This window comes from Rhea americana, unplaced genomic scaffold (genome assembly GCF_003343005.1).
Source record: "Rhea americana isolate MKP2758 unplaced genomic scaffold, rheAme1 scaffold_84, whole genome shotgun sequence".
Taxonomy (NCBI): domain Eukaryota; kingdom Metazoa; phylum Chordata; class Aves; order Rheiformes; family Rheidae; genus Rhea; species Rhea americana.
The window spans coordinates 1,991,604-2,013,270 of NW_028187023.1; the positions used below are offsets into that span (position 1 = coordinate 1,991,604).

Sequence of the window (21,667 nt, forward strand, 5' to 3'; positions counted from 1 at the left end):
GCACTGCTTGCTTTTAAATTTTTTGCCTAATAAATAGCTATAGTTTATATATAACCATATGAAAGGAACTTTGTATGCCTGTACAAAGCATACATTCTGAGCTGTGTTTTTTACATCAGATTAGTAGAGCATAAGATATACTTYGGTTATGTTCTCATGCGAGCAAGAAGCATGTACCACAGTTAGAGTAAAAACCTGGAGTTCATGTAGTGGAGAATAAAAGCTTTTGTTCTACTGTTGTTGATATAAATCACTTCTAATACTCTGAAATCTTAGAGTGAGGATCCTGTGAAGGAAAGGATCGTTGCCTTACTGTGAGAAAGYGCTGTTTTTCACTTAATTTGTTACGCTGTCCTCTTTGCAGAATAATGTATAAYGTTTTGGCAGATGAAATGCTAAATTCCTTTTTTTATGGTACACTTAACCACTGGTGGAAAAGATCAAATTTTTAAGTTAGAAGTTCATCTTCAAACAGCAATTTAAGAGGAAAATGGTTGTCTTTTTTTGTGCTGCCAGGAACTAGAAGTCTATTGGATGTATTCATTTCCCCTGTCCGCTCTTTTCTTGTTTTTCTCCAGTTGTTAATGGCAAAAGCAGCACCATGACCCAGAACAGCATTGACCAATGACTGATTTTTATTTCTATTCTCTACTCATTTTGTGCGGCCTGAAACTACAAAACATATACCTTCATTCTTACCTGTGCCAGAATACCTCTACTTCAGTACTTAGGCAAAGGAAGGTATCCGGTAGGAACTCCTGACTCCCTCTTTTTCCAGGACACTGGTCTTGGGATTCTGGAGAGCGTTGCGTTTCTCTTGGGGAACGTGGGCTGCTCCCCTGGCCTGTCCTAGCTCTCAGCCTGTACAAGTGCCACTGAGAGCCCAGCTCAGTTTCACAGTCATTCATTCCCTAAGAGTAAGACTTGTTTCTTATTCAATAAGTAGTGTTATGACTGTTTGCTATCTTTATCCCATTACCTTCAGGGAGCAGTATTGGAGTCTAAAGARCAGGGGATATACACAGGCCACTCAGAGAAATAGAGGTCACTTGATTTCTGTAGATTCACACTCCAGATCTGCTTTTCCTTTTCTGAGTGCAAATTTCAGTCGTGGACTTGGAGTGGTAAAAGTAATGCAGGTGGTTGGTGTGCTGCTCCGTCCACCTTAGCTCCGCTGTTGCTGCACATTCAGAGTTGAGAAGGGAGGGACAAGGAGTGTGAGTCATTTCAGCCGGCTCTGCTGCTGGCACCTAACCTGCTGCGTCCTAGGAGCCTAAGAGTATACACGTTAGAGAGCTTTAGGTGAATAATTTTAGGTTCTGAGGCCTTCCAGTTTTTTGAAATGTTAACAAATTCTGTTAATGTGTTTTTCTTTTATTCTGCTTTACAAGCACTTTTATTTGATCTGAATTGTCACTCTTTTAACTCAAGCACACCTTGAACTTCCTGTTCTATCGATTTCTTTTTACGAGGGTATGGTTTTGCAGCTTGGACTTGTTTATATCCAAGCATAGGAAGCAAATTCAGGAGCCTTATCTCATTTTTATCTCATGTCATCTGTCTTTCATTGTACTCTTGCTCATGCTGCTTTTKCACCGAGTTTCACGATTTTGCTTAAGATACTTGTTTACAAGTTTTCCAAGTCACAAACCAATCCACTGGAGAGCTTAGTTTTATAAGTGCATGGAAAAAMCTTGCGAAGAGTCTTGATTTTCTTMAGTCAGAGCTTTGCAGTCCAAATGTACATCTATGAATGTGCTCTGCTTTTCTATTTCTTGGAATATGTGCAAATGTGTTAGGGTAGTGATTTTGTTTTTACTGTACTAATTGCTTGTAGACACTTTCTGCATTGTGAAAATGTTCCTCTTGCCTTGTGTTCTTACATTCTGGTGTTTTGGCTTTGGTATGGTATGTTTTAATTTTTAGGCATTGTTCTTCCTCAGTACTGCAAACTACTGGATATTTACAGTATTTGATCTTAGGCCCAGTTATCAGTTTTTACTCCAAATAATTTGGCCTACAATTAATTCGACTGGGACCTTTTAAACTGCGGGTTTAAAAAATGCATTATTTAGCTCAGTCGTTTAGCAAGAGTCAGAATTTGTTTATTTCTTTAGCTGCTRTTTCACAAAAACGTTTGTTATTGTGGGTACCGTTTGCATTCTCGATTCAGGCCTTTACAGGCGTTATAGTAATTCCTGCCAATTTTGCCAGAACCACARCTTCAATATGTTTTTCTTCCTTCRTTTTMTTTCTTCACTGTTGTTTCATAATGGTGCTCTAAATTACCTCTGCTTTTTAAACTAGCATTTTGTTTTTTCATTTTTCCCTTGGGAGATTATTGTGGAAAAAGCAGGCAGGTTTCAGGCTGAAGTTGAATTGCTTGAACGTTGCAGTATGTGTTTGTATTAAATCTTGCCTGTATCTCTAAAGCCAGAGAAAATTAGTTATTTGGTCATTCACATGGAGAACYTGAAATGTTTTAGAAGGTTATGTAACAGTAAAGTGCCATGCAGTTTCTTGAAAAGAGCTGGCTAAAGGTTGCTTTTTAAAAGCTTGGATGTTATGCTGGTGGCAACAAGTGTGATGTTTAGTCAAGAAGCCTGTTGCAGAATAACATCAGTGGATAAGAACTGTAAAGAGAAACTGTAAATTAAGTGTAGACATCTTGAGATAAGTTCTTATATTGAAAAATAATAAAATTGAAAGTTAATACCAAAGTCAYTGAAACTAACGGAATCCTACATCCTACTGCATTTGAGTTTCTTATGCTGAAGAGAAACAATTTCCTAAATTAAAAAAAACTCCGAACTTTAAAATAGATTTTCTCCTCTGGCTTTGTATCTCCACCTATTTTAGAAGAATGAACATTCCAAGTTAATAGTGAACTTTCAAGTAYCTTGGAATTTAAAAAAAAAGTATATCCGCATCTTTATTGTTTGGTTAATGACTTCAAGTCAAAGTTGCAGTGGTTGAGATCTTAGAGCTTAAGCTTGAGGAGTAGGAATTTAAGGTCTGGGGAGAGTGTTGCTTCTTTTGACAGGGCAAGCTTGTTTTGTGGGTTTTTTTTGCTTGTGTGCTTTTACAAGCCGGGAACCATGAGCAAAACAGGTTATCGGAGCCTCAGTTTTTGTCTTGGTAAAAATGGAACCTCATCTTCCTCTTTCAAAAGCTATGTTGTTAAATAGCTGTTAGCTAAATGTACTCTGTAACTTGATAGTGCATTTGCTATGTGGTCATGAAGCTTTTTCTGTTCTTTAGCATATCAATGTGAAGCTCATCCTGCTCAGATCTTAAATCTGCCAAAAATGTGTTTCATCTTGAAATATTTTTTCTAAATGATTTTATTCTATAAAGTGATGGTTTATATTAACACATGTAGAATTCGTCATTGTCACCTCATTTCTGCTCTGCTTGCTTGTGAGAGAGTATTTAAAAATTACTTGCTGGGGATGTTTAATGGATTTCATGGTCAGAATGGGTCAGTGTAGAGTGGATTTTTTTTTCCTGTCTTGATTTTGGGGATTTTATTGATGCTTATAGGTCCTAAAGTTGTAGTAAGTAATGCTAGATGAGATAAGTAGAAAGATTATGATGAATGTGAAGAGGTGTTCAGCTCACAGAATGATTTCTGGATCTCACTTCTTCCTTTTGAGATAGATGCGGATACATTTTTGCTATAGTCTTATTGACCAAATTCATCTCTTGTGAAACATTTCACTAAAATAAATGGATTATAAKAAGTTTAATTTGATTGCCTGGATCTGGTTGATGAACAAAACTCTGCTTCTTCTTTTTTTTTTTTTTCTGAATTACCTTAAAGTTGATCTTCATACTTTTCCATGTCAACATATTTTCTGTGTTTTGCATCAAGAAAATGTTTTTACTGGGTGGCAAAATTGGGACTGCTTTTTGTTTGTTAATTACTTCAAAAACCTGTAGTTTCTAAAGATAAAATGAGAAGCCATTAGAGGTTGAATTTTGTTAGCTTTCAAAATCAACCCTAAGGCTCCCTTCAGCTTCAGATCATTACTTTTTGTCAACATACCTATTTTGCGTTCAAGTGTTTTGGTATTTGCAAAGTTTTCTTGGAGGGCAATGTTTGGAAAGTACTGAGGAAGAGCAAAGTATTCGTGTTGTTACTGAGATGTTTAACTCATGGAAGAGTGTATTGAATTAACAAAAGTTTAAGAGGAATGAATCCAGAAAAACAAGCTTTTCAGCCTTGTGTTTATTGTCATCCTCRGGCTCTTGGCTAATTTTTAATTGTGTGTAATGTCTCAAACCCAGGACTCTAATTCAGAGGTAATTATCATGTGATCAAGCTGTAGTTGTTATTTTAGTGTTGTTATTTTAGTGTAGATTTGGGAAATAAAAGCTGACAGCTGTGTTCCAGCTGCATTTCAGCTGCACTCCATTAAAAAATAAACTGGAGAGGCAGCAGCTTTGCAGTTATTTTCTATCATTGCTGAGCTCACTGCAGTTGTCTTATCTGGATGCCCTATGAAATGTTTGCCATATGACTCTGGAGCCTAAATAAATTAGGAAAAGATTCAGTACATAGGTGGAAAGATTTTAAGTAGTAGGCTGTGCACATGACCACATGGATTTATATTTGGTTATACTCAATATATGGATGATCATCTAATAATTCCTGCTAGACTTTTTAGTAGCATGGATCAGTTATTAGAAAGGTGACTTTCCTCAAATAAACTGTAAAGTTAAAGGTATATTCAGTGACCTCCYTGTCGTGTCTTACTAAAAGCTGTCATGTATCTGGTATTTTGAAAAGAGATGTAAAACTTTTACTAGGTTGTGATTATTCCAAAAGGATAATATCAGTTAGGTCATTAATTGCTAAGGCTAAATACCCTATACCATGAAGTTCATTTATATCTGTTTAATACACATGACTGCAAGTTTACATTATTTTTACCCTTAATACAAAGTCCTGAGAGAAATAGTTCCTGTAAAAAGTAGAAGTGCTTCTGAAAGCTGGAGTAGGACTGTTTCTTCTATAAAAATGCAGAAAGCACAAGTTCTGCAGATCAGAGCCAAGACACACTGATGAACAATTTGGGCTTCCTATGTAAAGATTTAACTTTTTCTTCCATTTGGAAGTATTTGGTCATCATAGGGATAATGTTTTCAAAAGCTGCCAACTGATTCAGGAGCTAAAATCCCACTGATGATAAGGCATTGCCTTTAAACTCTAATAATTTTGATGCAGAGCTTTCTAATGTTCTCTAGTTTGGTTGCTAAATTTTCATTAGGCCCCTTAAAGATCTGTCAGCATATATTTGTGTATTTTTAACTGAATGTGGAAAAATGTGGTCATGCTCTCTCAATTCATCACTGAAATCTGAATACACGAACATGGTGTAGTTGAAATCTCTGGTCCTTTGATAACTGGATAAAGAGTTTGTGGTTTGAGTATCTGAGGGAGAAGCATCAGGTATTTATTTTTGGAGTCATGAGTTGAAGTTCTTATTGGTATTACAGAATTGCTTTTTCTCCATTTTTCTCTCCAGATTTTCCAATGCAAAAGAATCTATTTTCTAGTGAAAATAACTAGGAATACCTTTGGACTGCTCTCAYGTAGTAGAGAGCAGTCCAGAAGAAGCAGGAACATTGTGGCTCAGTTCAGAAGCGCAGCAGTTGGGTGGACGATGGTGTGTCTCCTTTTTTTCTTCTTGGTATCCTGTAGTTCATCTTCAAAACTGACCAGAATATTGTGAGGCTGGAATCAGTTCTTCTAATGCTGTGTGTAATTGATGTAATGCAGCACTATGTGGACACAGGATTTTAAAGAAATGCTGTTGCTGAAATTCAAGTGCAATGCTATGAATATGTGCTTTTTGATTAGGAAACAAGTGAGCCACATTGATAGGAAGTATTTGGTGGCCACTTTTGAGTGACTTTCACCTTGAATGAGGTGGTTGAATAATGTCCACAAGTAGTATGTACAACACCAAGACGGGGGGGGGGATCTTGACTGAACGGAAAGAAGTGGTATAGCCTGGGTTACTTCTTTAATCTTGCCTTTTTAGCACTCCTGACTCGTTGCTGTTGGCATAGCAAAATATGGCACCTTTGAAACATGTATGGTTTAATGATAAAATAATCCATTAAACCAGAGACATTTTTTATAGAATTTAAACTGTCTTGTTCCACAGTGCATGAAACCCTAGCATAGATCCCCTTTTCTGAAAATTCTTGCATCTGTTTTCTGTAGGCTTCAAATCATAATTTTTACCCCAAATTAAAGGGGAACAACCTTCTTCCGTTTACAGATGAATCTTAAAGACACTCTTAGCGTGGGCTTTTTTATGCAAATCCTAGAGTTCCTCTGTGGCATATTTCATATTTAAGTCATTGCTATAGTTTTCTGAACAACCTCTTTAGTCTCAARCAAAAGAAGCATTGGGGTGATTCCAGCTTCTCAGTTCTTAGACTAGATTCAGTTGGCCTATTTGCCTTTCTCATGCTTGTTATTTCCTGCCTAAAATACTGATTAACTTATTATAGACTACACTGTGCTGAACTCTATTTATTAAAACAGAAACTGAGATTTAGCTGTGTGTTAGTAAATATTTTACTTTTTTTTTCTTCCAGTAACAGCTCTCTTGCCGCAAGAGCAGAGTGTTGTTTTGTGTCTGGGAGCAGATCTGTGCCTCCTCTTCTCTATAAACTGTCTTTTGAATGCCACCCAGAGGGCAAATAGTTAATGATTAGAAAAATCAGTGGAGAGGATTGTGCCCTTCAAGCTGAAGAATTAAAGAGCACTCACACGTGACTTTCTGAGCAGAGTGTATATATCAGCGTGGTAAAGTTTGTACTTACATTAAAAACATGTAAAAACACAGATTCTAGAGATGGAAAAAGGCTATGAGGTCATTTAATTCATCCTTTCCCCTCTCCTGTTCCAGGCAGTTAAAGATTAGTCCCAAAAGTGTGCTGCAAACTAAAATAACGATCAGACATTTACACAGATTGTAAGGGAAATCCATTCCAGATTTTAGTCATTATGGAAAAATTTCAACAAAAGATAAATTTCAGAAGAGACACAACAGAGCGGCTGTAGCTGAAAGGTTAGAGGCCGCTACAGTCACTGCAGTTGGGCAGGGGCTAAATGCATACTTGAATGGGCCAAAAATTCATAGGAGAAGTTGGTGAATCCCTACGTGCTATGTGAAAATGCAAAAAGGTGCAGCTTATGATTTTTAAAGGTAACCTGATGCTCTCTTTTCTGACAGCAAAGCCTGGTTGTCGTTTTCAAGAGTGAGTCAGGTCTGGAACCCCAAATCTCTTCAAGTCAGGCAGATGTTGCAAATGCAATATCTGAACTATTTTTAGAAATGAGAGCTGGACTCATCAGTCACTGATGTCCTTGTATTGCTGAGTAGAACAATGTCTGTCTGTAACCTCAAGAAAATTTGTCCTGAAAAGCCTGGCAACTCAGAGTAAGTCTGTGAAGTGTATAATCTGACCTCCCTGGTGGTATCCATTCTAGAAACATGTTTAGTGACACAGTAATACTGAAGTTACAGTACATCCCTCAAACATCAGACTAAAGTTCATACTTGATGCTTCACTGCTTTAAAACATTTGTCTTCTGTGATGGTTTCTCCTTTTTGTGGGTCTGTATGACCATTTCCTGATGGGCTGGCTGAAAAGCAGGAGCAGCCTGTCTGGCCTGAAAGAACAACATCTTGTTTCCAGGTTTTCATTAATATATTTTAGAGTATTCTCCAGCTATTATCCTTGAGAGGAAAATGGTCAGTCTCTTTTAAGTTTTCATGAAGAAGGCAGTGTATTTTCTAAACCAAGTAACTATGTGCTTTGATACGATGTGGGTAAGCAAACAGCGAGTGGAAGCTTAGCAGAAACAATTCCAGTACAATTGCAACAACTGCAAGAAAGACTTGCAACCCAAAGGTGGAAAATTCCTTAAATTTGTGCCCTGATGTACCAGGGCAGCTGTGGCAGCTCTTGTGGCACAGAAAGATACAGTTGGTTTCTGATGCCTTTCTGTCTCCAAAGCTGTTGTGATTTGAGCAAAATCACTGTGACTGTGGTGAAAATGCATGATGATCAAGCGAGCCAACAGAAGTGTTCCAATAGTTTTCTACTCATCAGGAGCAGCAAAACATCTGTGGTGAAATCCTTTATGTACTATCTAAGGAACTATCTGTGTAGTCTGAACATACTTCCTCTGATTTTCTTGTCTTGCTGCCTATTGTCTGTTACAGTCATTCATTGTATTTCATTTTTAACTAGACTATAAACTCATTGTGAATGACTCCTTGTTTATGTGCAGATGTTTAAAAATATACACAGCATAAAGAGATCTTGTCAGATCTTTTCATCCATGTGTAATGTAAAAATTAAATTCTGCATTTCAAATGGCATAAATTCCAATACAAAATACTCTTTTGTGTCAACATGACCCAGGCCTTCGAAAACAATTCTTTGTTGTCAGTCCATGCTAACAAATGGAACGGATCATGCAAGTTTCAGAAGTCAAGAGGGCAGCTAGGTGGCCAGTTCCTAAAGGACAGTTCCTTGTTATCACTTGATGATATGCTGCTATTATTTGTCTTATGGAAGTGCCTAGAAACCTAAAGATTGTGACTTTTTCCACTGGGTGCATTTGGAATGAATGAGCACCCACCACAAAATAACATGCTATTTTAGAGCAGTCAAGCTAGGCAARGTGGAAAGATAGCAAAGCACCATGTACTGCGTAACAGTCTAATATATTTAGAGCAGCTGCTTTCGCTCAAAAAGACCTTGTCACACTGGAGTTGTTCCCAGGATATAGCTGATGTCGATGCTATTGTTGGAGGGTTAAGATGTGTAAGTTGTCTATTTTTGCAACTTAATTCTTTGGTTCAATTCCGATTCAGTTTAAAAGATAGTTAAAATATTTATGTGTGGGTGAGTGGACGCTGATAGCTAATGGAGACTATTTGGTGTTGGCAATGTTGGGTTTTTTTTTTTTTTTTTATATTGGTATAGCCTGAATTCCAAAGCTGTTCAGAGAGCTATTGGTGGTTGGAATGGTTTTGACGTGGTTCTGCAAAGACTAGGACTAGAATTAGGGGATGTTTCATGCTGAACCAGCATGTTGGATGCTTTGCTGGAGAAAATGTGTATATGGACACAGGGCTGTAGTAAGAAACGATCTGTGACTTGGTTTAAAAACAGAGATGAACCTAGCAAATGCTTGAAGCTGGAACACAAAGAGCAAGCTAGGATATAGATCTGCATGTGGGTATTTTTTTGGGGGGCACTTACTTTGGAAGAGGGATTCTTGAGACCAGGCAGAGCTAAGAGAAAAGGGGGAAGGAGAAGGGAAACGGCTCTCTGCACTTCCCTGTCTGCCATAGACTTTCATATCTTAAATATGTTCAAAACAAAACAACACCCAAAACAGATACTTAACTTGTTGAGTGCTTTTTCCATCCTGTGCTAGCAAGGTAGATGACATAGTATCCTAGAAACAGCAGTGATTTTTCTTTATGTGCGAAAGATTCATAGTGATTGAAAGGTAAGATTCTTTTCTAAAAGGCTGCTTTAAGCTGCAGGATGTCAAATACCTAGTGGAGAATTCAGAAAGTTTTCATTTAAGGCAACATTTTCACAGGGTGCCTTAATGTGTTTTTAAAGTCTCCGTTTTCATAGGAATTGAAAATAGAATTGTGAATACTTTGAGTAGCAGATGAGATAAAATGAATTGCCTTGTAAATTTACCATAATACATTATTAAATCTTGAAAATTTATGAGAGCAGTGGATATATAAGTAAGGAAGCCAAGCTTTCTTTGAGTGTTGCTTTTCTTAATCTACAGTAATACTGTTCTTGTGGGAGGAACCTGATACCCTCCCTTCTTGCTCCCCATAGCAAACTGGGAAAAAGGTAGTTTTATCATGTAGCATTCAGATTTGCTCACGTTGCAAATGTTGCACAATGTCAACACAACTTTTTGACAGACTGAAAAGTACTGAGGGGAAAACTGGCATAATTGCACTAGAAAATCTGTGGTATGCACAAGCACAAGCACTTGGCACAGTACAACAGTGGATAATAAAACCTTATGGACTAAATACAAAAAACATTAAAAGGATCTCATAGTTGAGATTCTTATATGGCCAGGGTAGTAGTCTAGCTCCACTTTCTTGAGAAGATTCAGAGCATCAGTGGCCCTCTGGCTGCTGTTCCTTCAAGTAAGCCATGAATAGTTCTCTGCTTGCCTTTCCTTCTGAAAGGTTGAGTCCTAAGGGACTCTAGCTCTCCTCCGTTTRTTCTTTTTGAAAGTACTATCTCAAAGGATTGCGTATGAGTTGCTGTTACGCAGAGCTCATCCTACGAAGCATTTTGGCTTTCCTCAGTCACTGCAGTTCTCTTATCKCCCGTTTGCTCCTGTGGGATACCGAGGACATAGGCAGACTATTGCTTCATGTTTAACTGAAACAGTGCAAGAAGTTTGTTACTATCGCTAAGCTGGCAAACAGATCACATAAATACGCTTTGGACCATTCATCAGAACGTCAGCTGGGTTGGCTAATACATCTGATTCTGCACTGAAGCAGATGCAGAGCACTTACCTCACCTCATCTGCTGAGGCATCCAGAGAGGCACAGTAACCGCTGAAAGAGGTTAAACTGCTTTCCTGTTCCCAAAAGGCAGGACTTGTCTTTGTCCTAAGCTAACCCTGACCTGTGTTTCCTCAGCTCTTTCTGTGTTGTGATGGAGGGTAAAGTAGGGCAGCGAGAGCCAATTCTGCTGTCATTCAATTCCCTGTACCCTACTGAAGTGCATACTTGTAAAGGAGAAGAATTTTTCACTGTTTTTGGACAACTGGGATTTAATGAAATGGTGTTGAAATAATTCACAGATAAGAGTTCATCTCAAGTATTGAACACTATGTTACATTTTTAATTACAGTGTTTTGATGGATCACTAGTGTTTAAAAGTCATAGTTCATGWGTTTTTAGGTATCTTGAAGAAAGATGCTACTTTTATAGCTGAAGTTGAACTGTGATCTTCCTTTGGAAGGATTTGGATACATAATCAAAGATTTCCTGGGATTTTGTAAGAGGAGGCTGAAGTGAGCTCAGCTTATCGCTTGGGACAAGCTTTACTGTGGTAGGTAACATTAGTGATTACCATTCACAGACGTGCTACTGTGCTTGGAGTGCTCACACAATGTCTTGTATCCCATTTAAAGGACTGATCTGACAGCCTTAGGGAAGTGAAAGGATTATTTTTTTTTATTGCCACATATCTTGTTCTTTGCATCATGTGGTAATGTTACCCTGTCAAATTAGTGATGAGACTACATGTTACTGTGTAGTTTGGTAGCAGTCTTTTTTTTTTTTTTTCCTGTTCACAACTTTTTCTGAAGTTCAAAATGTAAATAAAATTATATATAAATAATTCAAATTAACTTCACAGTTGTATGCCTAGCAGTGGTTCAGTGATACTAAAGCATATTACTTTTTCCTTTTTGGTGCCTTTTGGTCATTTTTCTTGCTATCCTTTCTGATACTGAAAGCCCAGTTTAGAAGCCAGCTGATGATAAATGGCTTGCAAAATTTCCATTTCATCTGGAGGCAAGGATTCAATGGAAAACATTTGCTGTTTTTTTACAAAACAAAACAAAAACCCAAAATGCTCTCTGGCAGAGTTTACAATACAAGGAAGCTACAACGAGGTATTTGGAGCCCACTCAAACTTAACTCTGCATTAACTTATATATATATACTTCCTTCCATTTATTGAAAAGACACTGGGACTGATTGTTCAGCAGCATGGGCACCATCGTTGCACCGTGGGCTGCATGGACTATCCCCGTAACACCTGCTGCAGAGCTCATTCCAAGAGATTTTTTCCATCTGCCTCATTAGTACTTGTTTAAAAGGTCCTCCATTCACTGTTTGATTGCCATATTTTGTAGCACAGTGCTTGAAACAGGAGAACCTATTCTATTTCTGACATTTTTCTTGAGGGAGTTATCTTTGGTTCTACCTTCTGTATTGTATACTTGTGTCCCTCAAGGCTCTGCCTTTTCCACTCTCAGTTTTGTTGTCCTGTGACATTTTGCCCCTTGGAATTTAACTGCTGTCCCAAGGCTGACAGCTTTTAGGTCCTACATGTGATATTTAGTCTTGAATCTGAAGCTCTGCTGGACATTGTACCACAGCTCAGACTCAGTGCGGTGTTGAAATCCTTGTCGCTTTTTTCACCAATTCCTGAGTGGAAGGCAGTGAAGATCTGACACCTTTGGGGAGATGGGATTTGAGGGAAAGTCTGTCTGTGGTTCTCAGCTGGCGAATGAACTCTGATGTGTGAGTCCAGACTTGGCTTCTTCCAAACATTACAGCTGTGCTGCTGTGGCATCTCCAAGAAGCCCAACTGAATCTGGGAGACAAAATAGCTACAAAAGTGTTGGCCATTTTTGATCAGAAGTCCAAGGCTGCAGAGCTACCGTAATGAGTGTGTCTGGGGAACACTGCTTTTGAATGTGCTGTTGCTCTTGAATGTCTTTAGTCCCTCTTTTCCATATGAAAGTCAATATATATTTAACTCCTGGGGGACTGTTTTACTCCCAACCATGAACTTATTTTTCTGAAAAATGTTCTAACATAAAACACCTTTCAGACCTATGCTTACTGTTCTGTGTTGCTCCTGGAGAAGCACATGCTTTTTGCCTTGTTTCACTGCAACAGTGCATCAACTTACATTTGAGAAAATTATTCATTTGCAGTTTTCTGTACAGTAGCCTTTGGAAAGTGTTGTTTCTTTGTGTGTGTGTGTGTGTCTTTCATGAAACAAGGAAAATTTGGCATAATAATTGCTTGCTGGCTTTGTCTAGGCTTCACTTATTCTTTTTCCAGAAGCCTTCCCTTTGGATGATTATTTTATAATTTTCACTTTTAATAATAGAGCATTCTGATAGTTTTTTCCTGTCAAGTAATACGATTGTTTATATTATGGAATACACGTATATGACACTTTTCAGTGAAATTTTCAGGCTGTAACTGTAGTTAAGTAGTGTGTGATCTTAGCTCTCAGCAATTTTATATCTAGGATTCAGTTGGTAGAACTTTGCATTAAGGCTGTTACTGTCTTACACGTCTCTCTTCTGATTCCAGATGTTTTCATTTGAAAAGTTGTACTTTCAAGCAGATATTTTATGTACATACATTAGTAACTCATGTTTTACTAGGCCCATTCTCAATCCACTTCCTTCACTCCTTATTTTGCTTAATTCTACTTTATTTTACTTATTACTACTACCCATTTCTGCTTAGTATCATTTTAAACCACAGCAAAGCTTGGATTGCTCCAACTCTGCRATTTATGAATTTTGGCAGGATTTAAGATTTTGATTTTCCTAAGGTCTCTGTCAGGGACTGTAGAAATGTGGGAGGGGGAAGAGCCAGAGGCGAAGCCTCGAATTATAATAAACATAGGATAGAGTAAGAAGTTGTATACTGCTATATTCTTTCCCGCCTTGTACCCAGASTGCTGTGCACTGTTACCACAAGCTGCAGAAGAGCTTCTGTGTTGCACCCCAGATMCAGAGGAATTTCAGCATGTGAAGTGTTTTTGGATCATTAGACATGAAAGGCRTGGCAGAAACGAAAGTTGCTTTTGTTGCTTTCACTCTCTGTATAATTAATTTCTCTTTAGGGAAGTAGAGCAAGTTAAGAAAACAGTTTGACCTCATCAGAATTGAGGCACAGGAACATATGTCCCACTGGTCAACATTATCCAAACACAAATATTTCAAGGTGGGAGAGAGCAGGGCAATAGCAAATGAACTGTATGCCATTCTATCCTTCTGTGCTTGAGAGCAAGCAATGTATTTATTTAAGGAAATGGTTCTGCTGAACTAGTCCTGATGCTGTTCCAAGCCAATTGGTGATTACCTTTTCCATAGGGATTGAAATGAATGTGTTATATTTTAAAATAAGCTTTTTAACTGCTGCCGCTATTCGGAATTTGTCTGTTAGTTGTTTGTTCAGCTGGACATAAACTTCTGTCTTAATGCACAGAGTGCTCTAGCAGGGCTTTAGTCTAGCTTAGATTTYTCTCTCCCCTTTCCCAGATCCTCATATTAGTGTGCTTATTTTGTTTAAATCTAATTCAGATCTTCAGACTGTGTTATACAATGAAGTACATCTAGAAAATTAACACGAACCAACCTTTAGTTTATATGGCTGTAAAAGTAATAATGTACTTATTTGATGTGATCCAGGAAGTTCTAAGTGTCTGACTATTTTTTAACCCCATCCTTAAAGAAGCTGCTAGGCTGGAGCCAACTAGTGCATATCTGGGGAAGAGAAGAAAGGAGAAACGGGAAGGAGGAGATCACAATGGTGAAGTCGCATTTCTTGAATGTTATTTCATCTATAGGGTCCAAATTGGTAAAGTTGGATCTGGAATCTGTCCCAGATTTGAATTTCCTCAAGCTATGGGGGAGATACTGATCTAGGATTCCCTTTCAAGAGAACGGGCTTGGACTTTTCAACATTACAACATCAGTCTCTCCTTCTAAAAAAATTTCAAATCTGAAATTAGAAACACACCTAAATACTGGGAAACTAACTTTCACATTCTGGTTTATGTCCATCACTTACTACATCATACACTGCTATAGCAAAATAGTAATAATTAATACTAATATCCACCCTGTGTTCCAGACTGCTTAAGCTGTGTTGAGATGGCCTGCAAATAAAGGTAATTTTTTTAAAGACCTGCTTTATTAAGTATGTGCATTTCCCTTCATGCCTCATGAAGAAAAAATTGCTATCCTCAGTAACTGAGTAAATTTCTGATTGTTTAATTTAAGTGATATCTGTGCACAGAAGAATATTCCCTTGATTTTTCTGATGAGTTAGTCATAGCTATATGTAAGGGACTAGAAAACTTCAGTGGAAAATTGGCTGATGAAGAAAGCTTTTCTCTTCTACTATATATCAGTCCATTCTGCTGTGTGCTCACTGAAGGCCAGAAATTCATGTTTCTTTTCATTTCCATATTCTAGGCAACATAACAGAACTGTGTGTACAACARTGTTTAAAAGATACTGAAGTGGTTACTTGTTTTCAGATAAATATTTTCAGTTTGACTGTTCTGGTAACTGAGGCATCAAAGCCAGTAGTGAATAGTGCTGTAGGCAGGACTTCAGGTATTCACCAGTGTGTTTCTTCCAGTTTCCTCTCACTCTCCTCTGGTTTCGGACAAAGGATAGGATTCTTGAATCACTGTCCACATTTAGTCACTTGGTAGAAGGATGTAGCAGATCACAARTATACACAAAGAATTTAAAATAAATTCACACCTCTCTAAATATCTAGTGTAAAAAACAAGTTGATATAATGTGAATCGTTCCAATATTTTCTGAACATACTGCAAAGAACAACAATAGATTATCAAAATTGTGGTTACAGAAATTTTACAATATTTGAGCTTTGGTATCATATGGTCTTCAGTACTGTACTGAATATGTATTTCTGAAAGAAATAAAAATTGAGTATCCCATTGTCACTAGAGTCTCAGTAGATGATGACAGTCATGTTTGTTTTTTTTCCAGATCTAAAGGTTTGTGCTTTTGATACATCTCTTTTATCAAACTAGAAAAACTGTTAGTGTTAGGAACAGTAGAAAAATAGGAATTCATTCGTTTTATGATATATCCTATCTTTAAGAGCTGGCTTTCTTAGGTAGRGCTGTGTTTCAGGTAGCTCAGAGTTGCTGGTCTCTGTGTATCTGTGTGTTAATAAGCAGAAGAAAGGGCCTCTAAATTGCATTTTATGGATCATACAGTAGTCTCTTGCTTCTTTGTGTGTACTTCAGTAGTGTCTAAGAGGTGCAAGCATGAGRTCTTAATATTGGCATGCTGTTATTGTACACCACAATTTTTCATGTTTAATTAAAAACCTAAGACAGCGTGTCTTTGATACGATGTTAAAAATTACTGGTAGTGATAAAGTTACCTGTGCAAAGTCAGCTTAGCTCCTTTAATCCTTTTAATAGATATGCATACATGATGGTTATTTTTTCTTCCAGAAAGGTTTCACTTATGTATAAAGAGGTCCCTGAGTTAAGGTCACTGTGAAGCACTGTATGTGCTTTCTGAATGGGACCTACAACTGGGTATTATTAATGCCAGTTCCGTTAAATTGATCCTTTTTAGATTCTAGAATGAATTGTTCAGAAAGCCTCAAATACTAGTTTTTCTCCATATTTATTCTGTTTCTGTCTCATCCTGTAATTAAGGTGTTATTCTGCTCTCTTACTTTATGTACATAAACTAATTTCACTGTGTTGTTTTTTATACATCAAGCCTCAGCCTTGAGTGAATAAGAAGCCAGCTGTAGTGCTAAGTGCCTTGGTCTTGAAGCACTTGGTCATTGACCTGCAGATGTGTGGCAAAAGCTTTTTAATTTTTTCATGTACCAAAAAACAATACTACCATGATCTGGAGCAAAGAATAAATTCAAGTGAGTGTAGCAAAGCATTAGTACTGATATATTCAATARCATTGCATATGATAAACTCTGTTGGACTGAAAATACTGATATTCCTGCCAGGTGGTCACAGTGGTGTTTTCAAATAATCAGACAGTGCCTTGGGAAGGTATCTTCTGTAAACTGCAAGAAATACCACTTACAAATGAGGAAACTACCAATTCATATAACCTTAGTTATGTGCTATACGTTTATTCTGAGTAGAAGAGGCTGATATACATMCAGGAGGCATGAGGCTACTTCTGTTTTCTTACTGTTTTTCAGTACTAGAGATTTATTCTGCAGTGTTMCTAGTGGGCTGATTTATGAAGATGCCTCTGGAAGCTGAAATACATGCAAGTTATATGATTATGTAATTCACTTGCRAAATAAGCAGCACTAAAGAACTTTAAGTGGATTTACATCTAATTTTATTGAGGTGTCCTGAAATACAACAAAAAATGTACAAAAAGTTAAAAGTATCAAATTTAATATTGACCTTGAATCTCAAACCTAACATACACATTTTGTTAGTTATTAGTCTTTGTAAATGTCTTATTTAAGCTTGTATCTTGTACAGAATTATGTAGATATTCAGGCCTTTACTAATATTTCTTTGGTTTATAGGTAGAAATGTGCATTATAGTGTAAAAGTTTGGGGCCATCTCATCACAGCAAATGCAGCAGTGAAGTTGATTTTTGTTGCCACTGAAATGCAGCCGGTTGCAGGATGCAGTGCAGCAGCTRTTTAAGACAGCAGAGCAACACTGCAAAGCCCTGTGGGATGTCTGCCATCAAATATCCCATGTACAGTGAAAGCTTCACAAGAGTTTTAGATAAGTTATGGTCAAATATCCCTGGAAGTTGACAGCCTGTGACAAGATTGCTGTTCTTGCTAGAAGTTCCTGAAAGTCTTTTGACCACAGTGATGCGTTTTTTTCCTTTTCTCTCTTATACATTTACTGAAGGCTCCTGGCTACAGGTAGCATTGTGCTGCGGTCATGAGAGGTGATCAGAGCTTTGCGCCCTGGGTGCTGCGGGAACCTGCAGCCCCTTCTGCGGAGGAGGTTTGTGCATTGCATTCGCATGGTGGCACCTGCCCTTCGGAGCTCCAGGCTGCTCAAGCTAAGCTTAATTAAGGGATGCAACTGCAGAACTGCCCAAAAGAGAATGGTTTATTAATACCTCTAAACCCTCTGTTTTCTGAAGGCTTCTGAAGGTAAAACAACTTTTATTAGTTAAAGTAGTTCTGGTGGAAAAAGCRTTCCTCTGCTACCCTAATGATCTGTAGTAATCTCTTTTTTTTTTTCCTTAACTGCTTGAGTACAGCTTGCTTTCTGTTAACACAAGTTTGATGGACCGTAAGCRCGTAATGCAAAATGATAGCTGTTGAACGTAGTTGTTCTTCTGTTTCATGTGTGCGAGTTGGCAAGGTCAGAACCATTCACAGTTTCCACATTCATAGTGTTTTGGTTGGAGTGAGCACGCTTCCTTTAGGAAACAAGTGTTGCTCCTGCTAAGATTCTGGAGACATGAGTGTACACAAAAATATAAAATACAGATGACTGCTATTTTTAGTGGTAAAGACTGGACTTCCTCTTAAGGAAAAAAAAAAAAAGATTCTACCTGATGTCACAGGGTAAGTTCTGTTAAGATTGTGTGTCATGCAGTTAAAGCAGAATATGCTAGTTTTGCCCAACTGAGCTGAAACAGCAGCTCTCAATGCCTGTCTTGTTTCAGGTACTACACTCTTCGCTTGCCTCCCACCAGAGCTGCGGAACTAAGTTATCTGTTACTACCAGGTGCTGGTTGCAAAAGTAGAGGTTGAATAAAAGCAAGTGTTTGGTAACTATAACAAAAATGTTTGTCGTATTCCTCACCCGTTGTTACAGTTATGGAAGTTGAGACAGAGCGTATGTCTATGCTATTTGTTTAGAGCATAGGCTTGTAGAAAACCAAAGTCAGAGAAAGATGCCAACGGGTGAATATGTTGCCAGTGAAAGAATTCTGTCTTACCAGAAAATAGTGATTTATATGAACAAACACCTAGCATTTGCCAGCTCAATTCCAAAATGTGTCTGTTGCAAGTCCTTTTGGTAATAAGGCTTTTCTAAATTTTTTCTAAATTATTAATCTTCTGCTGTATAGAAAGTACAGGACAGGTCCTGGCAAGGTTTTCTGTCTGCKCTGCCTGTTACTAGTTGTAGCAGGCTTTTTATCAGCACAGGAAAGAAATTAGTAAAGRATGCTATTTTAAATTATTTGGCACAGTGATCCTCTCTGTAACTGTATGTATGTTCCTGTGCGTACAGAGCTGGGTTGGCTGATTCAGAGTCTTTCTCCATTGCTGACAAAATATTTATCTGTATTGAGCCATCTTGTAAGAAAAATTTCTCTTTTGTGGTGCTTTTCAATAAGAGCCAGAAGTGGCCTTATATAGAGTAGTAACAGGAATTTTTGCATCATAGTGCAAACATTCCCGCGTTTTTTTCATCTGATGTTGATAATTTTTCTTTGCTGTAGGAATTACCTGCCCTAGTAATGTGATAACATTGTGTTCGTGAAAATGTGATGTTCAGCATTAATAAAGAAACAAGCAGACTTTTTTCTTTCGTATGTTGAGTCTGAATCCTTTCTTGTTTGCAGTCTTCAGCCCAGAATATTGTGATGTTCTATATTTTGGATGTCAGGTTCAAATGAGCTGGTTTGGATAGTGCTAGTCGTGTAATGGGTTTGTGTGGGCTATTGTATAGATGTTAGTGCTGGCCAGATATTTACACACAATTGTAAGCTACTGCCTAGACAAGATGCAGGCGTTGGGATTGACTGCAGCATAGCAGCATGCAGAGGGAACACTTGGTTTTCTTGTAAGCGTTGTTACAAAGCGGTCGCTATTCTCTTCTGTTTGTGGAGGTGTGTGAGGGACTCCTACAGAGCTAATGTCTTTGTTATTATAAGGCATAATTTATCATTACTGCCTAACAAATAAAGGAACAGACATTAATGAAATGGTATATGCAACCCTTATTTTTCATATAGAACAAGTGGTCAAGGACTGAAAGATACGCCACTGGTCAAGTGCCTAACATGTTTGTGAATTTTAAGTGCTACTTACTAAAAGCACTTAGTAATTAGAATTATTAAGATTAGTAGCGTGCACAAAATTTGGAACAGAGCCCAAACCTCTTCTGATATTTTTCTTCAGTCGGTAAATACACTTTGCTAAATAGTTTTTTGGACGTTATTTGATGTTGTCCATGTACAGGGTAAGCACTGCTACAATTTTTGGCTTTTCCTCTGTGTTCGTGATGTAGCTCCATACTTCTATTTCATACAAACTGTGTGAAGCCTATGCTGAGATTTTTCATGTCTTTATGGGATTTTATTCAAGCTTGTAGGCTCTGAATGTTTCACAAGTAGTTGATTTTCAATGTCTCAATTAGAATGAAATATTTTCATCAATATTTTAGGAGAAGAGTTAGAGAGAGATGAAAGGCAGATCAGACACAGATTTTGAAATATTTGTGTACCTGGTTTCCGATACCTTTGACCTTTGCCTGGAGTTTGTTGCACTTCTGACAAATTGAGCTGCAGGGTCTCAAGCCAAGCAATTAGTGGATGAAGAGCAACAATTAAGAGATGCTCAAAGTTTGGTCCAAACAGCTTGATTAGCATTGCAAAGAACGTTGTGGAAAAAGCAGGGGTAGTTCTGCTTCTAGAGCAGCATTTAACTGCTTACAACATGAAAGCATCTGTTGTTTTCTTCAGTGCTATATTTACACTCATTTAATGCATGCCTTTCACTTAATAGGAAAGAGGGTCTCACAGAAAACAATTTTCTCCATTGACCGCTAGAGCACGCCTAAATCTGTGAACTAGTGGAGGCAAGAGCCATTTGGGGAGAGGGTAGAGGAGGAGGAAGATAGAGAAGCATAATGCACACATGCATGTGGGACAGAGTCAGAACTGCACAGATGAGCTTAATCCTGGCATTTCCCAACCTGATTCTAACCTTAATAGATGGAATGTTGTTGTGGTGTTTAATATTTCCAAATACTACCAAAAGAAAAAAAAAGTTTTAGGGCATTTATTTAAGAATTAAAGTCATAATCCCTCATGGAGGGGGGATGCATACATCAGTGCTGAATCTTAAGTAATACCTTTGAAATTAAATACAATATTATGAGTCATTGAGGTGTTCCATAACATAAGACTAATGCTGCACAGATCTATATCCTTAGAAAACTTAATTGTGTTTTGATAATTCCAAATTTCAAAAGAATTAAGGAACAGAAATAATACCTGCTAGGAAGCAAGTCAGAAATTCCAGTTAAACTGTGTCTGTGCTTGGTTGTTCTTTGACACAGCTGGTCTGCAGGTGTGGGGGATTTTAGCCCATGTTTCAGTATTTGGAGACTGTGGTCATTACTAAAACTCCTGGGCACACATTTCTGTTGGAATGCTGCTGATGTCATGGAAAAACAGGACCGTCACCGTAACCACTAGCAACCAGAACTATAGTAAACAATAAATGTTACCTCCACTAAGATATTGGATTTTAGAGAGACTTAACAGGATGGTGCTTGTCTGCCAAGAATCACAAACTTGTACTGATTTAACTATAGTTTTTCTAAAAACACCAGCTTGCTGTTGAGGTTTAGCCATGATTTTGATATGCCTAATAAAAGTAAAATAGTTCTATTTACATCTTCAAATAGCTAGAATTTACTGTTCTTTCCATCACCTAAAATTTTCATGGTCTTTCACATTAGAAGTTAGTGGTGGTATGTTAGTTACAAGGGAAATAACACTGTAATTCTCATAATTTGAAAAACATAACCTCTTTCCACATAACCTCTTTCCAAAGTATGTTTTCATTCTAATCAAATAAGTGAACTGGTTTATTCCTCTAGAATGATGCAGAAATGTAGAACTGTACAATTCATCTTTTGTTTTTGCTCTTTGTAAACTCTGTTCTCGGCCTCAAGCTGTGCATGCTATTTTGGTTTTGAAAGGTTACTCATAGCTTCCAAGTCTATATATAGAGGTTCCTTATCAAAGGGCATTCATTCATCTTATGCAGTTTGTATTGTTTTGTTTTCTTCTGTCTTGTTAGAAATGCAGAAGTACCACATCTGTGAAAA

At 37.6% G+C, this 21,667-nt stretch overlaps 1 protein-coding gene across 2 annotated transcripts in view; it reads left to right on the forward strand.

Annotated features, from left to right (window-relative positions):
* The window catches only part of RAD51B (RAD51 paralog B), a 396,827-nt gene that overhangs the window by 89,581 nt on the left and 285,579 nt on the right, over positions 1 to 21,667 (forward strand). The window lies entirely within an intron of this gene.